This window comes from Canis lupus, chromosome 30, assembly GCF_048164855.1.
Source record: "Canis lupus baileyi chromosome 30, mCanLup2.hap1, whole genome shotgun sequence".
NCBI classification, from domain to species: domain Eukaryota; kingdom Metazoa; phylum Chordata; class Mammalia; order Carnivora; family Canidae; genus Canis; species Canis lupus.
In genome coordinates this window covers 35,539,227-35,557,000 of record NC_132867.1, presented here as the reverse complement: position 1 = coordinate 35,557,000, position 17,774 = coordinate 35,539,227, and the positions used below count along the sequence as shown (strand labels likewise).

Genomic DNA, 17,774 nt, shown 5'->3' with positions numbered 1-17,774 from the left:
GCCTGGCCGGAGGTGGGGGTGTCAGATCCACCCATTAGAGCAGGGGGAGGAGGGGGGCGGGGAGGGGATGGGTGGGGGAGGGAGAGGAGGGGAGGGGGGAGTCTGGACCGTGAGTCCCTAACAGTGTATTGTTTGGGAAATGCCCACTTAGGCAGGAACACCTTTTGGCCGGCAGAGCTCCCCAGAAATGGGGCCTGGTTCCGTTCTCAGCCACCTAAGAGGTAAATCAGAAATAAGACTGAGAGCGCCAACGCGTTAGTGCCTGAATTCTCCAGTCGGCGTCGGAGCCGGCCTGCCTGGCGGCTGGTGGGAGGTGGAGCCCTGGCCACGCTTCTGCCTCCATCACTGGAGCCTCTGATTCCGGATCCCCGGGCCCGAACTCTCCTAAGACTTTGGGGGATAGGATCACCTCCACGCGCGGGCAGAGGTTTGGGCTGCGGCAGATGGCTGCAATCTGGGGTCCCACGGCCCCTTTCGGGTCCCCCCTTACTTGTCCGGACCAAGGCTGCCGTGAAGCGTGGCCGCTGGCTGGGGTCTTCCTTCCGACTCCTTTGCTGCTGGGTGCGGTCGTGTGACCAGGACCCGGGCCCCTTCCCACAGCCGGGCAGGAACAGGCCTGCGACCCGGCCCAGCCCGTGCCAGAGCTCGACGCCGTCGGGGAGGGCAGAGAAGGGGGACACCCGCCCCCAAATGTGTCGGCGGAAGGCTCACCTCCCCACCCCGTGTCACCGCAGGAGAGAGACAGGGAGGGACGCGTCTCCAGGGCACCGACTGCTGGGCCCTTGGCAGCCCGGCCCCCCAGAGCTCATGAGCAGGAGGGCAGGAGCCCCGGCCAGGGCCTAGTGGCTTCCAGAGCCTGACACGTGCCCGAAGGACGGAAGTACTGCGCCCACCTCCATGACCTCCTCTGAGCCGAGAGGCGACCTGGAGACACTCAGGTCCAGGACCTGGCTGGGGCCCGCTGGGCCCGCCCCAGGGCAGTGTGGCCTGGCGCTCCCTGCAGCCACCGCTGCCACCTGTGCAGCGGCCGCAGGACCCCGCTGGACCCAGCCCTACCCGGAATTCCTGACCTGAGAGGCCGGAAGATGGGCGGGTTTTCACTCTTCCTAGTCAGGCAGTTACGCAGACGCAAGTTCCCGGTGTCCCCAGAGGCAGGTACCCGTCCTAAATTCCGAGAAGACTGCGGTGCCTCCCCCTCGGTCCCGTTGGCCGGGGACAGCTGCGCCGGGCTCGCGGGCCGTGCTCGGGGAGGGACGGGCCGCACGCTGCCCTGCCCGGGGGCCGCAGCCCTGGCGCTCCGAGGTGCCGCCTGTTAGGAGACACCAGCCCGGCTCCGGGCGCAGGGAGAGCGGGGGCTCCTTACTCTGCTCCGGTGCTGCACCCCGTAACCCGGAGTCCCACGAGGAGGGAGCCGCTGCCCCCCTTCTCCTGAACCGGCTGTCGCCAATGGAAGGCATCTGTCCGGGTTTCCGCACACCTGCCCACCTCCGGGGGGGCTTGCCTCACCTGGCCCAGGTTTCACTGGCCCCCAAGCCCAGGCCACCGTCGCCTCGCTTCATTTGGGCTTCTCTTACCGCGTCAACGACATGCTTTTCCTCCTGTTTCCTCCTGTTCCCCATCACGCGTGGGCCAGGCCACCGTATCTGCTGGAGGAGCCGAGGGCTCTGCTGACCTTTGTTCACAGTGATTGCCTCGGTTTTGGCGAAGTGAATTAAAGGAAGATGAGATCAGGAGACAGGAAATCGTTTGCAGCTGGATGCAGCTTAGGGATGAGATGAGTGATGAAAGGCCCAAAAGTCCAAGGTAAATCACATTCTAATCCTGATTTCCTTTATGGGAAGTGAAAATATCAGAGAGTTCTAGACCACTCCCGACCACTATGATGTCCTTTAGTAATGACCTCACAACAGCCTTCCGGGGGGGCGGGTATCCCCCTTTCACAGCTAAGCAAGCTGAGGCACAGAGGGGCTGGGACCTGCCCAAGCTTCCTCGCTCTGCCCATCTCCTGGCCCACACCCCCCAAACAGCCCCAACTTCCCACACTAAGAGAGCATTAGAGTGGAGAGCCATTGCCGAAGGTGCAGGTGCTCTTGTTCGCGGGGGCAGCCATGCATTCTTCATGGACCGTTGCCGTCAGAGCCACTTCGTCCTTCCCGCTGAGTGTCAGAGGTCGGAGAGCCATTTTCTGTGAAGAAATCCCTTTCCACGGTAAGGCTTCTCCAAGGTAATGGATAGGAGTGGAGGTGGAAAGTCGCAAAGCAGATCAGCTGCTCGGGAAATTGCTCTGTGTATAAACAATTCTGTAACCCCAAGGAAGTCAAAACTGGACCCGCGGGTGGGAAAAAACTTATGCACGGAGGTTTAAGGGGTGGAGGTGAGAATAAGTCTCCTGGGTCAGTGTCTTCTCCACTCTGACCACCAAAAGCTTGTTTATATTCGAGACTGTCAGAGGGGCTGGGATATTCAGAGAATGTGACTTCACTAAGAAACCTAAGGCCACCCAATTTGGAGACCCAAGCTGATCCAACTACACTTAACACAAAATGCAGTCAAGTGATGGAGTAAAGGCAAAACAGAATGAAAACTCGGTGAGGACCCCTGATGCCCTACTATGCTTTCCTGTGAATATCACCGGTAAAATGGGGACACCTTGCACCCCCGTCGGGGTAGGCAGGATTCTAAGTGCTGTGAGGTTTTTCATATCCAAACCGAGCTAGTCCCTCTGAAACCTTGTGTGTCACATATAAGACACATACTCTAGGTTTTAAGAAGTTAGAGAAGTACAAAGGTATAATTTGTGCCTGTGTCTGCAAGACCCTTGTCAGATTTAGGGGAGCACCTGCTTGATCAAGACCAGGGGGTAAAAAACACCAAAATGTTTGGTTTGCCTATAATCAATATCAACTGTCATTTCCCCCAGTGATGAGTTTGTTCGGTGAGGGCTCTGGGAAGTGTGATATGGTTACCTCCTTTCTTGGGGGTTGCCCATCTAGGGGACAAAGGCAAGAGCTTCAAAACCATCACCTTTGAGTCTTAAGTGACAGAATGGAACAGCTTTCCTGTTTCAGATTTTGGTTTTGAAGTAGTATGTATTAAAACCAAAATTTAAAACCCAATACACAAAAATATGTGTTTAAGAGATGAGCATTTACTTCCTAAAGTGTTTACCACCATCTTTCTTTATATCTTACAGAAAACACATGTATTTTTTGAATCCGTGGAAAATTTGCAAAAATCAGTTATATATTCTTCCAAAAAAGAAAGATAATCTCAATAAAATTTAAAAAGTAGAAATTGCCCAAGGCTTATAGTCTATCATATTAAAATCAAATGAGAAGTTCATACCAAAGGGAAAATCCAATTCAGTATAACTACTTGTAAATGTGTAATATTCTTCAAAAAGGAACCCAAAGCTTCATTTGCAGAACTTTTAAAATTTAATGAAAATAAATATACCATATGGCAAAGAGCTCTGCGCTCTGGCCAGTGCTGCAGCCAGAGGATAATTCATAGCCTTGCGTGTTTTCATTATTATACTGGAGAGAATGAAAACTAATGAGTTAGGTACCCAAAACTAGAAAAGCAAGAACAACCTGAGAATAACAACAAAAGCAGGAATTAACTGATATGAAAGCCAAACGATTGGGAAATTTATTAATAAGTCCATGAGTTGGTACTTTGAAAAGACTGATTCAACTGGCACGTCTTTAATAGAACAAACGAAACACCCCCCATAGAGACCTGTCTCTCGATGTGTATCTCATAAACAAAATCTTTCAAAAATAAAGTTTTATTTATTCATGACAGAGACAGAGAGAGAGAGAGAGGCAGAGACACAGGCAGAGGGAGAAGCAGGCTCCATGCAGGGAGCCCCACGTGGGACTCGATCCCACGTCCTGGGCTGAAGGAGGCTCCAAACCGCTGAGCCACCCAGGCGGCCCAATTGGACGGCTTCTATAACAGCTTCAAGGGTCAAATAGTTCCGCTATTTAAACAACTGCAGGCTGTAGAGAAAGTTGAAAACCTCCCAGTTTATTGTATGAAGTGAGTGTAGCCCTAATATCAAAATCTGACCTATCAGGTGAGTGAGGCGGTCCCACGGTTGGGGTGACTTAAACAAGACTCACGTACACGTCCAGGGTAGGGAGTCCAGAGCCCGCACGTCAGCACAGAGCCACGATGGCCTCACGATCCAGGCTACTTCTGGTTCACACGTGCCACCTCGTCTTCACGGTGGAAGACAGTAACAGCTAGCTCCAGGCCTTACGCCTGTATGCCAGCAAGCAGGACGGTGGGCAAAGGCAAAGGCCAGGTGCCAGCTCCATTGAGGATGGCTTCTAAAACCATATAGGACACTTCTGCCTAGATCTTATAATCAGAAACTCACATGGCCGCAGATGGCTGCAGAGAAGCAAGAAATAAACAGTATTCTGTGTGGTCATGTGCCGAACTGAAAAGTATCAGGTCTCACAAGGGACAACTGAACGTTGACAAAGCAGGAAAAACCCCACGAACCTATTGCACTTATCAATACAGATCCAAAGATCCTAAATAAAATACAAGTTGATTTTTCCATGTATTGAAAAACCAGTATATCAGGACCAGAAAGCAGGGGTGTGTGTGTGGAGGGGGGGGTTCCGGTATGAAGAGGCAGTTCAACCCTAGGAAATCTACCAGCATAATGTATCACGTTAGTGTGTTGAAAGAAACCATCTTGATGGATCCCACAGGGTGTATATCCTTTTAACTTTTTATTTTGGAAGTTTCCAACATCTGCAAAAGGAGAGAATCCTATAGATTATGTCATACCCCAAAAATATGTATTCTTTTTGTTAATGTCCTTACTGAGCTAGGACTCGGCCCGTTCAGTGTACGGTCTCACAGTATACTTACTCCCAGAGTAGTGGAACCATCATGATTTAAATTTAGAACATTTCAAAAAAAAAAAAAAATTAGAACATTTCTCCACCCCAAATAGAAACCGCGAACCTATCAGTAGTCAGTCACTTCCTGTCTTCCACCCCGAGAAACCAGTCATTTCCTTTCTGTCTCCATACGCTTTGCCTGTCCTGGACGTTTCGTCTACGCAGAAGCCTGGGTTATGTGGCCTTGTGTGACCTTTCTCTGCCTTGGCGTCCCGTGTCCGAGGTTCACCCGCATGGCAGCGTGGATCGGGAGCTCGTTACTTCTTACGGCCAAGTAGCATTCCATCGCATAGCCATACCGTATGGCGTTGTCATCAGTTGACAGCCATTCGAACCCCGCTTTCTGGCAATCGAGAGAAACGCTGCCACCAACACTCATAAACACACACGCTTTTACGTGGACATGTGTTTTCACTCTTCTTGGATCGTCTAGGGATTGAAGTTCAGGATCATAGGAGGCCGTTTAATCTTTTGAGGAACTGCCAGACTGTGTGCCAGAGCAGCTGCACCACCTTACGTTCCCGCCAGGAATCCAGCAGGGCACGGTTTCTCCACATCCTCCGCGCCACCTACCGTGGTCCATCTTTTGTTACTGTAGCCGCCCCCGTGGGTGTGAAGTTGTATCTCATTGTGATTTGGGTTTTCGTCTCTCTGAAGACTAATGACACTGAGCATCTTTTCATCTGCTTATTGGCCATCTGTATGTCATCTTTGGAGCAATGTCTATTCAGATCCTTTGCCCATTACTTAATTGGATTATTTTCCTTTTTATTATTGAGTTATGAGAGTTCTTTGTACATTCTGTTTGCAAATCTCTTTTTGGATCTATGATTTCCAAGTATTTTCCCCTATTCTGTGGGTTGCCTTTTCACCATCTTTATACATAATTTGCAGCATAAGTTTTAAAATTTGATGTAGTCCGGTTTTTCTTCTTTTCTTTCTTGAGCTTCTGGTGTCATATCTAAGAACCTACTGCCTAATCCAAAATCCATGAAGATTTACTCTAATGGCTTTTTTTCCAAGAGTCTTATAGTTTTAGCTGTTAGATTTATGTCTCTGAACAATTTTGAGTTAATTCTTTATATCATGTGAAGTAGAGATCTAACCTCATTCTTCTGCATCTGGATATATAGTTGTCCCAGCACCATTTGTCAAAATGCAATTTTTTCCTCAAGAATTGTCTTTGGCACCCTGGTAAAAAATCAGTTGACCATAAATGTATGGGTTTCTGGACCCTGGATTCTTTTCCATTAATCTATATCTCTATTTTTTATGTCAGTACCATACTGTCTTGGTTACTATAGCTTTGTAGTAAGTCTTGAAATTGTGAGGTGTTAGTTCTGTAACGTTTATTTTCATTTTTAAAATTGGGGTGTTTTGCATTTCCAAATGAATCTGAGGATCAGCTTGTCAATTTCTGCAAGAAAGTTACCTAGGGTTTTGATAAGAATTACGCTGAATTATAATTAAAAACTATAAAAATTATAAAAATTATATTGCCAATAATCACCTCAAAAGGAAGTAAATTCCAGGGTATCCGTGGGTGGCTCAGCATGCTGAAGCATCTGCCTTCGGCCCAGGGCGTGATCCTGGAGTCCTGGGATCGAGTCCCATGTCGGGCTCCCTGAGTGGAGCCTGCTTCTCCCTCTGCCTGTGTCTCTGTCTCTCTCTCCCTCTCTCTGTGTATCTCATGAATAAATAAATAAAATCTTTAAAAAAAAGGAAGTAAATTCCAAAGGTATAAAAAATGTGAAAGTAAATAATGAAATAATAATACCAGAAGAGGATACTGTAAGTGAATAATCACCAAATTCCACACATGAAACTAATATCACCCTGTATGTTAACTAACTGGAATTTTTTTTAATTTTTTTTAAAATTTATTTATGATAGTCACAGAGAGAGAGAGAAAGAGGCAGAGACATAGGCAGAGGGAGAAGCAGGCTCCATGCACTGGGAGCCCGACGTGGGATTCGATCCCAGGTCTCCAGGATCACGCCCTGGGCCAAAGGCAGGCGCTAAACCGCTGTGCCACCCAGGGATTCCCTAACTGGAATTTAAATAAAAACCTTTAAAAGAAGAAGATATAGATAATATATAATTTATAGGGTGAAACTTTTACAATATGACAGCAAAGACAAAAGTCATCAGGAAAAGTATTGATGGTAAAGACCTTCAGTACATAAAAGAGTTCTGTGAGTCAAGAAAGAAAAGACAGATTAGGAAAAACATTTATCATAATGACTTGAAAGGGATTAATGTCGTTAATATATAGGAATACTCTTACAGAGCAGTAAGAAAAATAGGAGCACCCCAAAAGAAAACAGGTCAAGAAAGGAAAAGACAATTCATCAAAGGGAAAAAAGCGTGTAGCCAATAAACTCATGAAAACAAAGGGTCAACCTCATGAATTTCCTCATTTATGCAACATATTTATTAAGCAATACTATTTGTCAGCCGTTGTTCTAAGATACCTAGCGGAAGGGATAAAAAGCATGGTGTCTGTGAGAGCTAAAGGTTCATAAGTTCTCTGTATTAAGAGAAATGTGGGAACAAAATTATATTAGCCCTTTCTTTGATTCAGAAATGTATGAAATCAGATATGTGAGAATCTTCATTTAAAGAAAAGTGGTAATGCCAATCACATGGCCTAATAATCCTTGGCTGGTTCAGGCTCTGTGTAACAAATTTCTGTTCTTTCCTCACAATAGAAACTAAGTACAAAATATTTATGACTCAGGGAGATAAACAAAGACCTTGTTGTGATGAATCAGGTTGAAACAAGCAAGGAACACTAAATAAGCCTAAAACCTGGCTTGGCTCCATCATAACTACATTTTCTGTGCTGTGCCTTTTTGCTAAGCAGTATTGCAAAATAATAAGTGATCTTTAAACACCCGCCATGTATTCTTTAACCTCTTAGCTTAAATCAATTGCTTGATATATAGTATCGGGTTTTTTTTCAAATTTTAAATTTTAAAAAATGTAAGTAAGGTAGTGCTCATTCATGAATTATATGTTTGTTATTTCCCATTTTTTTAAGATTTTATTTATTGAGAGGGAGAGCGGGAGAGAGACCAAGCAGGGGGGAGGGGGAGGGGGAGAGGGAGAAGCAGACTCCCCACGGAGCAGGGAGCCCAATATAGGACTCGATCCCAGGACTCTGGGATCATGACCTGAGGGGAAGGCAGAGGCTTAACTGAGCACCCAGGTGCCCCTGTATGTCTGTCATTTTCACCTAAATTATAAATGAAATCACATCTTCTTTCTTGCTTTCTTTGTTCTCCATTAAGCTTCCATTTTTCTGTGATAGTTTCCATGATTTATTATCTCCCTTTTTCAAAAGTATAATAGACCTGTTATAAAGAAATTAAAGTGTTTTAGGGGTGCCTCTGCCCCTCCCCCAATCATGCTCTCTCTCTCTCTCAAATAATCTTTAAAAAAATTAAAGTGTTTTACACACTAAGCCTAAATATCTACCAGATCTTTGTTTAGAGATCAACATGTATGTCCTCATGGAGTTTATAATTACAGATAATGAAAGATGTGAATTTCTAAAATAGTGTTTAGGAACTTCTGCTTCTACACCATGAAGGGGCAACTGGTACCAGACTTACCTTCATTTCATAAACAAAAGTTGGACAAAATATAGAAAACACCAGTGTTTAGACATTAGAATAGTCAGTGCAGGACTGAGATCCCTGAGAAATGAGAAACACACAAAGTGAGTCCTAGGAATACCGAGGCTTGGCACATGGAGGGGGGACCTGCAGATTTGAGGAGTTGGAGATCGGAGTTTAGGCAGACTGAAGTGGCTGGAATTTGAGATTCAGAATACTGGAGAGGAGAAAGATACATAGAGAAAAAACTTTAGAAATCCGAAAGGAATCCTCTTGAACCTGTTGCTTAAAATTTAGTCATATACATGTACAGTGAAACTCCAAAAGGCAAGGAAATACGAGGTATCTATAAGTCAGAAGGTTTCCAGAGCTGACACAGTGCTGAGAGCATTTGGATTCCAACTAGCCAGAGAGAAGATTCCAGAATGATCACACATAATTAGCAAGGTTACTCTAAATCCATCCCAAAAAAGCTTAAAAACAAGCCTTAATGGGCTCAAGCTAATCTTCAAGCAGTTTAACTATCAGGCAAAACAAACTCAGCACTCTCCAAAGGAAGCCACAGACTCCAGACCCTCAGTGGTATGACACACAATATCTAGTATCCAATCAAAATTACTGTAGACACTCCAAGAAGTGAAGAACGTAATCCATAAACAGGAGAAAATTCAGTCAAAATCCAGAGATCCAGAATTGGCAGAGAAAGCAAATTAGCAAACAAGGAATTTAAAATATTTATTTAAAATACGCTGAAGGATTTATGAAAAACCAGGGCATGATGAGAAAAGAAGCTGAAGACATAAAAAAGAATCAGATGCTGAGCACCTATTTACTAGAAGGGATGCTACTGATTTGTGGATCATTGAATAAGGCCAATTGGATCTTCAGGAAAAAAAGAAAAAGGAAGAAACAGAGGGAAAGGAAATGAAGAAAGATCCTCATGACCTGTGGGATGATGTCAAGCGGTCTATCACTTATCCCGGGAGTTCTAGAAAAAAGTGTTGAGTGGAAGCAGAAATATATTTATGTGAATAATGACTGAAAAATTTCCAAACTTGGTGAAAATTGAAATAGTCAAATAGATTTTGTTACATCAACATTGATCTAATATAATACTTAGAAAGTTGCTAAATTGGATAAGGTAGATTTGTATGTATTTATATATGGAAAAATCATATATTTTAAAGAAAAGCAAGGTATGCAATCATAGGTACAGAATCGTCCCATTTGTGTAACTTTGAAAAGGACTATCGTATATGAAATGAATGTAGGAGTATCCACACTAAACTTGTGGAAGTCGATTCCTTTGGAACAGGGGATCAGGGTAGAGGCACAGAACAGATTCGTATTTATTTTTAGTTTGCTTATTTTCTGTAGTATTTGAATGTTTCTCCTATCCATATATATTTTTTTAATTTTTAAAACAAACACAATTTAAAAATATAAAATCTATCATGCGTTCTTATATACTGCTGGTGGGCCTGTAAATTGGTACATATATGTACACATGTATATACACAAATACAAATACATATGTGACACAGATTAAGAAAAAATACAAAGAATCTACAAAGAAAATTTTAAGGTAAAGAGAGTATGCTACGATAATTTTCATATTACAGAGGACATAAAATCCTTGTCAACATACATAGTTTATCCGGGGATGTATATAAACCTGAAACACAAGAAAATGGAGTAGAGGCGCCTGGGTAGCGCTGTTAAAGTGTCTGACTCATGGTTTTGGCTCAGGTCATGATCTCAGGGTTGTGGGATCAAGCCCCGTGTCAGGCTTATTGGTCAGCATGGCGTCTGCTTGTGCCTCTCCCTCTGCTCCTCCCCTGACTTGCACTTTCTTTGTTGAAAAATAATCTTAAAAAATAAGAAAATAGAGCAAAGAGCTGGAGAAATGAGTGAGACCCAAGAAGAAATTATTCACCCCTGAGAGCCCTTGGTGGGGACTCCAGGATAGCCGTCCAGTGGCTAGGCCCCTGCCATTACACCTAAATCTGCAACCACTGGTCCAGTCCACACCAGGCAGGAGGGCCTATGTCCACATGAAGCCTCTCAGGGTAGCAGGGAGGACAGGTAAGGAGGGTGTATCTTCTGCTTTGCTTGAAAGCATCTGAAGGTAAGAGAGCTAGACTCTCTTGTCTTACTCATTGCCTGTAACAAAACAGCTGACACTTATCTTGGCCTTACCACGTGCCAGGCACCATTCTAGGTGCCTCACATTAGTTCTTAATTCTCACAAACCTGTGAAGAGATTACTCTGTCTCCATCTTACAGATGAGGAAACAAGCATGGAGAGATCAGTGTAATTTGCCCAAGGTTACCCAGTGAGGAGTGTTGGAGCCGATACCCTCAGCCACTGCTATCCCCATTAGGGCCCTGACAGCAGGGTGGGAGGCAACGAGATCCCTTTCCAAAGGGAAGCTCTTCCCAGGCCCAATTGGCATATGATTGACTCAGTTGTCCAACTGGCTGACATCTGTTAATTCGTTACCTCCAGGTACCCTGGTAGTCCGCCTTGACTGCATCTTTGGAAGTACCCGGATGGGGCTTTTAAGAGCCCCAGAGGCCACAATTTGACTACTTATCCCAGTTACTGAGAAGAAAGCCCAAGCTGTGACTCCCATGTGCAGCAGATGGAGGGCCACAGCTTCACTCACTGAGAGCGGTGCTTTCCGAGAGCTCTGTAACTTCACCCTTCCTGAGGGAAACAAGATTTTCCTACCCTGCCCCTGGGCCCACCTCACACTGCAGAATATGAACGGCTTCTGTAAGCTTCCGGGGGTCTTGCTTGGAGCAGGTATGCAACAAATGTTGGTTGACTAAGGAAGGAGAATGCAAAGCGGGGCCTGGAGAAAAGCTGATGAGATCACCAACCTGCGGTTAGGACAGTTGAATCGGCCATTGTTTTGAAAAACAGATGAGGTTAAAACCTAAATTAGCTCAACCCATATTTAGTTAGTAATTGCATGTAAATCCCCAGGCCTGCCTCCGAAGCAAATAGAAAGATAAATCTTTCATCTGTAAAATATGGACAGTAACTCCTACTGTGAAGGATTCAAACACTTGGCACAGGGCCCGGCCCATAAAAAGAGCTGGGTAAATGTGGCCATTATTGTTCCCTCAAAATGTGCAATGAGGAGGCAGGTATGAATAGAGCAACTTCATCAGCAGTTTTGCATTCACTGGCTGTGGGCACGCCCTGTGCTGGGGGCTCCCTGGCCAAGCAGCCGGCGCCTGTCTTCACGGCCCATGAAATCAGCTCTGGAGTTAGACTAGAAATCAGGTTCAGGGCCTGAGAATTTTCTAATTTGTTGTAATCCTAAAAATAAATCATTTTGTCTTGCTAGTTACTACACACATACGCACATGCGGTGTATTTTATGTTTACTGCCATTGAGAAAAAAGTGAAAGCGTAAAATGTACTTTCCTATGCAGCGCCTAACGAGAGACTGTTTTGTCGTAGAATTTCCTGGGTCTTCAGAGGAACCGCTGACAGCTCTGCCCAATGTTAAGAGCTCTAGAGGGAAGTTCTCAACAGAGGAAACTCATCAGATGTGGTGGATGTAATTAAATTAAGACCAGGAAATAGATTCCAAGATGAGAGGATGAAAGGAGGTCCTGATATTTTAAAGTAAACATATAATATGAAAAACTGGCTTTTAAAAGGTCATTTTACATCACAGGAGATAATATTTTGGGGGAGAGCTTTACTTTATAAAATAATCTGAAGGCATCATCGAGTTTTCTATAATCAGAGAACTTTGGTGCATGTTTCATATAAAAAAATGAATAAAGCAAATTATCAGTGCTTTTTTATCTATCCCTATAATTCATACCAGTTTTAGTTTGTGTTCTGCTTCTAGATGGAGAGAGATTTAAAGCCTACATCGGGACCCCTTCTCTGCTACAGGGACCTAACATTCCTTTTTATAACTAGCATTTTTTTATATTCGTATTTACAGCCAATATTTTCATGATTAGCAGTAGTTTAATATTAGTCAAATATGTTTAAATAGCTCCTATGGTAACCTGATAAGAAATATATACATATATGCTACTATACACATAATTTTTTTAAAAACCAATATAATGCTCAGATCTAATATAAAGAAGAAATAAAAGTGATATATTGTAAAATAATACATATTTCTTTTTTTTTTTAATGATAGTCACAGAGAAAGAGAGAGAGGCAGAGACATAGGCAGAGGGAGAAGCAGGCTCCATGCACCGGGAGCCCGACGTGGGATTCGATCCCGGGTCTCCAGGATCGCGCCCTGGGCCAAAGGCAGGCGCTAAACCGCTGCGCCACCCAGGGATCCCCCAAAAATAATACATATTTCAACAAGTAGTTGCTTAGGTGCAGATAAAGAAGACACCTAGAGGGATCCCTGGGTGGGGCAGTGGCTTAGCGCCTGCCTGTGGCCCAGGGTGCGATCCTGGAGACCCGGGATCGAGTCCCACATCGGGCTCCCGGTTCATGGAGCCTGCTTCTCCCTCTGCCTATGTCTCTGCCTCTCCCTCTCTCTCTCTCTCTCTGTGTGACTATCATAAATAAATAAAAATTAAAAAAAAAGATTTATTAAAAAAAAAAAAAAAAGACACCTAGATAATACTGAAGTACTCAGTGCCCGTACGCCCAGAATCACCATGAACGTGACAGCTACAAATGTGCTGTTCTGGGGACTTAACCACAGAACGGTGCCGTTGGAGGATATCACTTTCCAAAATGGTAAACAACTCTTGAAAAAATTCTGAGAAAAGAAAAATACAGTCAAACCTCAAACCTCTATTTGCACAGTAATTGCATTCCTAGCAAATTCAAGTACATTAAAATTCAAAAGTACATTAAAACACCAATACTTTCTGAAAAAAAAATTTAAAAATAAGAACTAAAACACCAATGCTTGGTGTCGTACACAAAGTTAGGGTCTCAATCTGTACTGTCCAACTCAGTGACCACAAGCCACTCGCTATGTGACTACGGGGCATTTGAAATGTGATTACTCTGGATATTGTAGACTAGTAGACTTGGAATAATTTTTTTTAAAAAAAGGGGGGTACTTGGGTGGCTCAATTAAGCATCTAACTCTTGATTTAAGCTCAGGTCATAAGCTCAGCGTCATGTGATCAAACCCCACATCAGACTCTGCACTGGGCATGGAGCCTACTTAAGATTCTCTTTCTTCAGGGACGCCTGGGTGGCTCAGTGGTTGAGCTCTGCCCTTGTTTTGTTTTTTTGGGTTTTTTTTTTTTTAAGATTTCATTTATTTATTCATGAGAGACACAGAGAGAGAGAGAGAGGCAGAGACACAGGCAGAGGGAGAAGCAGGCTCCATGCAGGGAGCCTGATGTGGGACTCGATCCCAGGACTCCAGGATTGCATCCTGCGCCGAAGTGGCGCTATCCCGCTGAGCCACCCGGGCTGCCCGAGCATCTGCCTTTGGCTCAGGGTGTGATCCTAGGGTTGTGGGATCGAGTCCCACATCTGGCTCCCTGCAGGGAGCCTGCTTCTCCCTTTGCCTATGTCTCTGTGTCTCTCATAAATAAATAAATAAATAAAATCTTTTTAAAAATAAAATAATAAATAATAATGTAATATATCTCCATGTTAATGTTTATATTGACTATATGTTAAAATAATATTTTGGATAAATGTAAAATTTTAAAAAATATACAATAAGATTAGTGCCAACATTAATTTTACTTGTTTCTTTTTACTTTTTTAAACATAGCTATTAGAACATTTAAAATATAATATGTGACTTGTAATATTGGACAGCAGCAGTTTTGTGTAGACTGGGTTTGGTGGATCTTTGAAAAATCTTACTGGGAGAGGGGCCAATCCTCACTCTGTGGGATTATCTGGCTCACAGCACAATATCTCGCATTCCAGGCCCTCCCTACCTGACTTCTAGTCGTGGTGACAACCGCACATATCTCCAAAATACTTACCTTGGGGCCACAGGGCGTGGACCACTCTCCCTACAGGATGAAGTTCCCAGCTACTCTCTCCAGGCTCCTCACACAGCTTTGGCCGCATACTCTATGCCTCAGCAGCCCCGAACTCCATGGACACCCCAAGTTTGCTTCTAAATTCCATCTGGATAATATTTCAAATCGCTTGCTGGTCACACAGACTCAAGGCACCTAGTACATTTAAGTATACTTAGTATGTTCACCGAGGTAATTCATAAACTGTGCCAATGAAACAAATCTCAAACTATTTTAAAGGATTCAAATAATATACAGTTATGTTTTCAGATCACAACAGAGTTGTGTTAGATCACAATAATTCAATATAATTAGATTATGTTGAAGTAAGATATTTAGAAAAACTTCAAGTAGTGGAATCTAATTTTAGTATATGTGCTGCCGAAGCGAGCACCAAGTAGTGGAATCTAAACACACTACGGCATAGTTCATGGATCAAAGCATCATTGGGGAATTTAGAAGATACTTTGAGCTGAATGAAAAGGGAAACAACACATCACAATTTATAAGATGCAGGTAAAGCACTCTTTGGAGGGAAATTCATAATTCTATATGCATATAATAGAAAAGATGGTACATTTAAAACCAATAATCTGGGCACCTGGATGGCTCAGTGGTTGAGCACGGCTCAAGTCGTGACCCCGGGGTCCTGGGATCGAGTCCCACATCAGGTTCCCCGCAAGGAGCCTGCTTCTCCCACTGCCTATGTTTCTGCCTCTCTCTGTGTGTCTCTCATGAATAAATAAAATCTAAGAAAAAAAAAAAAAACCTTTTCCACAGAGAAAATTCCAAATTATTCAACATCTAACAGAGAAATAGTACCCAAATTACACAAACTCTTGCAGAAACCAGAACACTCTGCTGTTCATTTCATGAGGTCAGCCTTGACACCACATCCTGAAGGAGACATTCCAAGTACAGATTTGCAAACTGATACGACCTCATAAACATAGAGGTAAAAATCTTCAGGGTATTATCCAGTATAATGCAGCAATATAGAAATACAGCATGAATTAACAGGGTTTATCAGATGTGATTCACCACATTAACAGTAGAAGAGAAATCATGTGATCACTAAAAAAATGGACAAAAATTCTACATCTATTAACGATTTTTAAAACTCTCAACACCACCACCACCACCACCAACAAAACTCTCAACAAACTAAGAATATGGAGGAAATTTCCTTAACTGGATAAAGGGCATCTATGGAAAATCCATAGCTAACATCATACTTAATGATGAAAAACTAAATTTTTTCCTCCTGAAACTTGGAACAAATAATGTTTTATACTGGAGGTCCTGGCCAATGCAGTTTAAGTAAAAAACAATACAAAGCATAAGATTGGAAGAGAAAGAGTGAAAATGCCTCTATTTGCAGCCATAATTGTCTACACGAAAGATCTAAGGAGTAAAAAAAAATACTATGAGAATTAATAAGATCATTAATCAAGGGGACAGAACACAAGGTCAATATACAGAAATTATGTTTCTGTGCGCCAGCAAAAATCTCCTGGAAAATGAAGTTTAGAAATGGCATTTCCAGAGGCACATCTGTGGCTCGGTCGGTGAAGCATCTGCCTTCAGCTCAGGTCATGATCTCAGGATCCTGGGATTGAACCCAGCCTAGGCGTAGGAATCTCTGCTCAGCAGGGAGCCTGCTTCTCCCTCTCCCTCTGCCTGCCACTCCCCCTGCTTGTGTTTTCTCTCTCTGTCAAATAAATAAATAAAATCTTTTTTTTAAATTGCATTTCCAGGGGTATCAAAATGTGCAGCATAGTTAGGAATGTATTTAATGAAAAATACGAAAGACCAGAGTGAAAACTATAAAACATTAATGAGAGAAAATGTAAAAGATCTAAATAAATGGAGAGATATATCATGTTTACAAGTTGGAATCATCAATGCTGTTAACGTATTTGTTCTTCAAAAATTGATCTGTAGATTCAGGGCAATCGCAAAACCCCCAGGAGGGCCTTATGTATAAAATGATAACCTGCGTCTAAATTGTACTTGGAAATGCAAAAGAGCTAGAATAGCCAAAGTTATTTTGAAAAAGGAAAATGCTGATGCTGGACTATACTCACTTGCTCAGGCTGCCATAACAAAATACCACAGGCTGGCTGGCTTAAACAACAGAGATTTATTTTCTCACCGTTCTGGAATCTGGAGGTCCCAGGTCCTTGATGACGGTGTCGGCAGGCTTCATTTCTCCTGAGGCCTCTCTGCTCAGCTTGCAAACAGCCACCTTCTCACTCTGTCCTCACATGGTCTTTTCTCTCCATGTGTATCCCAGGGGTCTCTCCTTTTCTCATAAGGACACAACAGTTTTGGATAAGGGCTCCACCCTTATGACCTCCTTTAACCTTAGTTACATCTGTGGCTTGGTCGGCTGAAAGGTTCTATTTCCAAATAAAGTCATGTTAGGGGTTAAGGCTTCAACATGTGAATTTGGGGGAGACACACAATTCAGTCTATAACATGGATCTCGCCCATAAAGAGTCTGATTCAGTTGTACTGGGGATCCTGGTTATAGGATGCTTACATGAGTCGTCACAGCTGATAACCACTAAGTGAGGACTAGGGTCTCACCCCACAAAGGGGCGGAAGTCACGGAGGCTCTCTTGGGCCATGTGAACTCTGATTGAGGACATCAACTAGACACCTGCACAGATACCCTGTGAATAAGTCTGCTGGGAAAGAGTTCTATTTCAGACACGTCCCCCACCTCGTGTGGTCCTGGGATCAGCTGTATAACATACTCAGCCCAATGTCAGGCACAGAATGAGGCTCACTAAATAGAAGTCATTGGCCAGGCATTAAATTTCACATTTGCTCCACTCGAAGATCCAGATTTTTCCCACTCTACCCTAGTGATTTCCATGATGTGAGGAAGCCTAGCAGTAAAAGAGAGGGGGGGAGCAATAATATTCTCATATTATGTAGTCAGAAGCCCCAGTGTTTAGGTGCTAGTGGATTTTTTTTTTTCACTTTAAAGTTCCTGTGTTTGTATGCTGTCATTTTGGGGGGTGTGCTAACCAGAGCCATTTAGTGGCAGATGGTCTAGCCACCTCTTGCTACTTCCACTGCATGGACAGATAAAGATTTGTCAGCAAGGACCATGGGGCACCCCACAGCCAATCTAACATATGTGAAAGCCTTAGAAACAAACATAGTCCATTTCTCCTCTATTTGCTTCCTCAGGGTTAAGGGGACTATTTTTAGG

At 43.6% G+C, this 17,774-nt stretch overlaps 2 long non-coding RNA genes across 2 annotated transcripts; one reads left to right on the top strand and one right to left on the bottom strand.

The window, feature by feature from the left end:
* Window positions 1-96: 96 nt before the first annotated feature.
* On the top strand, window positions 97-11,918 carry LOC140621655 (uncharacterized). The gene is made up of 2 exons (XR_012021413.1): window positions 97-2,208; window positions 11,055-11,918. It is a non-coding gene; the product is annotated as an uncharacterized lncRNA (long non-coding RNA).
* On the bottom strand, window positions 3,624-17,207 carry LOC140621657 (uncharacterized). Its single transcript, XR_012021415.1, has 3 exons — window positions 16,704-17,207; window positions 14,510-14,704; window positions 3,624-6,116 (listed from the first exon to the last, which is right to left on the bottom strand). It is a non-coding gene; the product is annotated as an uncharacterized lncRNA (long non-coding RNA).
* Between the last annotated feature and the right edge of the window lie 567 nt (window positions 17,208-17,774).